A 3,630-nucleotide genomic window follows, 5' to 3' on the forward strand; every position below is an offset into this window, starting at 1 on the left:
AAAAAAAAAAAAAAGAAAAAAACAAAGTAGAGATTTAATCACACTCTATAGGAAATAGGGCCGGGCATATAGTTCATTGGCACAGTGCCTGCCTGAGAAGCATGTGGTCCTGAGTTCGATTCCCAGCATCCCCCCAAAAAGGAAATAGCTTTCCCAAAGATAAAGACAAGACAAAACAAAACAATGCCCTCTCTGGACAGAACTTCTGACCAACAAGCAAGACAAGGAGCCAGATCCACCAGGTTCCACTGCCTCAGAGACTCCCCACCCCCCACCCCCACGCCATCACACACATCCACAGCCGGTTCTGTCCCAGGGTAGGGGCTGGCTGCATCTCTGAGGAACAGAGCGAGTGCAGGGAAGTCCCAATTGGCCACTCACTTACTGCAGGATCTCAGAGAAGTGACCTCACCACTCGTGCCTTGCCTGCTCCTCTGTGAAGTGCGGGTGTGCCGGTGTTACTATTTGCTCTGCAGAAAGTAAATGAGCCGTCCTCTGAAAAGCTCAGGGACTGCCGCCTGGCTCACGGTGGGCCTGCTGCGCTAGAAGTCACCAACCTGCACCACCTGCCCCTCTGGAGCTTTTAGGACAGCGCGGCACTCTGCAGGCGGATGACAGAGGTGCTGCGTCCTCACGCAGAGCCACAGGGACTCAGGGTGGCTGCTGTCTGCGTTCTCATTCCAGTCTTCACCAAAGGCAGGCATGTGCATTTTATAGAAATGAAGGTAGAGACCAAAAAGGAGTGTGATCTCACTAAGCTCCAGGGATTCTCTGGGATCTCTGTACTCGGGAGTGGACCGGGCTGCAGAAAGGCTGCAGCCACAGCCGAGTTCTACCTCCAGTCCAGGACTTCGCTCTGTGGCATGACATAGCCAGGCCTCGTGTCCCCAACCCCACATGCTGAGCGCAGACACACAAAGGTGCAGCCTGGAGCCACCAGGGATGGCCCTGGTGACAGTGGCCCAGCCTCCCTCCTGACCCCTCCCCCACCCCCGAGGCTGTGCCTGTACTGCCTAGGCCAGGTCACTTGTCACCTGTGTCACCCAGGAGGGTCTGCAGAGGGCAGGGAGGGCTCTGGCCAGGCAGAGTTGGACACCCGCCATCACAGAGCCTGTCGCTGTGGAACTTCCTTCCCCACAGTGCACAGGAATCCGACCGCAGCTGGAATGCCGGGCTCTACATCAGGGCTTCTTTTCCAGAGAGAGAGAAGCCTTAGACATTTACCAGCAGCCTAGTACAGAGGCGCACACCTATAGTCCCAGCACCGGGGAGGCTGAGGCATGGAGGCCAGCCTGATCCTGCCTCAAAAACCCAACAAGGGTGCCATGCTGGCCCCAGAACCCATGGGACACCATGCTGCCCAGAAACCAGATGTGATGGTGCACGTCTGTAATCCCAGCACTGGGGAGGCAGAGTCAGGAGGATCACTGAGTCTGAGCTATGTAGTGAGACCCTGTACCAAATAAATAAATAAATACATACATATTTTTTTTTTAAAGAATGAATTTTAGGAACCAATGGAGGTTAAGAGCAGAATATTTATTTATTTTTAAAATTTTATTATGTGTGTGTGTGTGTGTGTGTGTGTGTGGCCAGCTCAGCCCACCAGGGGGCGGGGCGGGCTGGCATGTGGTGCTGGGGGATTGAACCGCGGTCCCTGTGCTTTGCTAAGCTTGTTCTAAGTAGGTGCTTTAGACCACTGAGCCATCTCACCAGCCCCATAAATACATAATTTTTAAAAATTAAAAAAAATAAAGGAAAAAAGGGAGGGAGGGAGAGATGGAGGGAGAAAGAAAAGAGTCCGCTACGAGGCACTTCTTTTTTCCTGATTCCACGGCTCCTCTCTAAGTCCCAGGGCAGACCTCCCCTTGCCCTGCCCTGTGTCTGTGGTCAGATCTTGCCAACCTTCAAGGTTGGCTGCAAATGCTTCTCCGCTTTAAGCTCTCCCCGATTTCACCAAGATACACAGACCTTAGCTTCTCTCTTGTGTGCAGAACTTTACGCTCTGCCCCACAGGCCTGCTGTGTTTGGGCTTGGTCCTAGACTCAGAATACTTAATGGGGAACTTGAGAAGAAAGAGCTAGAGGGTAAGGTGCAGGGTGACAGGCCGCATCCCAGCAGCACAGGGAAGAGCTGCGCCCTCCCGGGTGTCCCCAGGACCTGTCATATGCCAGGCTTCAGAGTAGTCAGCGCCCAGAGCATTTTCGTGTTCCTAACCTGCGTCTCATTGCCAGCAGAGGCCATAGTTTATAATTGCTCTTTCCTGTGTAAAACTGTTGCCTTGAAATTGTACTTAAGGAAAAATAAACTCCACTTAAATAAACACCCCATCTATACATTGTTGTCACCAGGCCTTGCTGGGGAGGGAGACGGTTCAGGCAGGCTGGGGGAGAGGAGGGAATTTATCCTATTTCATGTACTTGGGTGCTTGGATGTTATTTCCAATGAGCTACAGTTTGTAATGTTTCCTAACAAAAACTCTAAAGAGGAGCCCTTCCCTCACTAAAGACAAAACCCACACTGAGTCTTTTTTTTTAAATATTTATTGGATACAGGATCTCACTACGCAGCTCAGATTCATAGTGATCCTCCTGTCTCAGCCGCCCCAGCACTGGGGTCACAGGTGAAGGCCCCAGTGATCGTTTTCGGAACGGCATGGAACACTAGGGGTTCCTGGACCGGCACAGCATGCATTACCAGGGATCAACCTTGGGTCCTTACGACTGCAAGGCAGGCACTTAGACCACTGAGCCATCTTCCCAGCCCCCCGCCCCCTTTTTTAGCTGAGGACTGTGGATTCCAGGTAGGCCTTGAGCTCCCTATGCAGCCCCCGCTGGTCTTGAACTGCCAATGCCCCTGCCTCAGCCTCCTGAGCGCTAGGATCTTCTCAGCCTTTCTCTTGTCCACACCCATACTGCTGCCCTCTGGGTGGACGGCAGATTTTAATGACTGTGCTTGAATCATTTATAAGCAGCGTGAGTCATCCAGTTATGTTTACTTGACTTTTATAAGTCTAGCGGTTAAACTGCCCCAGCTCCAACAGATCCTGCTGTTCCGGCCTCCTGGACTCTAGGCCAGCTCTGCCCTCAACAAGGAGCACAGCAGAAAAACACCTGATCTCCTTGGGGCGTGGAGAGGAAGGGGGCAGGCTGTGTGTCCCGAGGGACAGGACGGAGCGCGGCACAGACAGAAGGGAGAGTACCAGGCGTGCGGCTCACGCCCCTTCGGGTGTCTGTGGGAGCTGCCGAATGCCAACTTACTGGTCAACGCAGCGATAGGGACACTAAAAATCACCCTGGACGAGTGTGTAGCGCGGCAGGAGCTTGCATGGGCCAGGTCCTGGGTTCCACCCCAGCGCCAAAAAGGAAACAAGGAAACTGACTAAACAGGATAGCACAGTGTTTTTGATACACAGCATGGGGGAACAGAGGCACCCACACAGAAAACAAAATGAAGCTGTACTTTTTTTTCTTTTTCTTTTTCTTTCTTTGTGTGTGTGTGTGTGTGTGTGTGTGTGTGTGTGTGTGTCTCCAGCTCAGCCCACCAGGGGGCGGGGCTGGCTGGCACGTGGTGCATCCGCTGTCCCTGTGCTTACTCCAAATAGGCGCTTTAGACCACTGAGCCATCTCA

Source organism: Octodon degus, unplaced genomic scaffold (genome assembly GCF_000260255.1).
Source record: "Octodon degus isolate 3935 unplaced genomic scaffold, OctDeg1.0 scaffold00153, whole genome shotgun sequence".
Taxonomy (NCBI): domain Eukaryota; kingdom Metazoa; phylum Chordata; class Mammalia; order Rodentia; family Octodontidae; genus Octodon; species Octodon degus.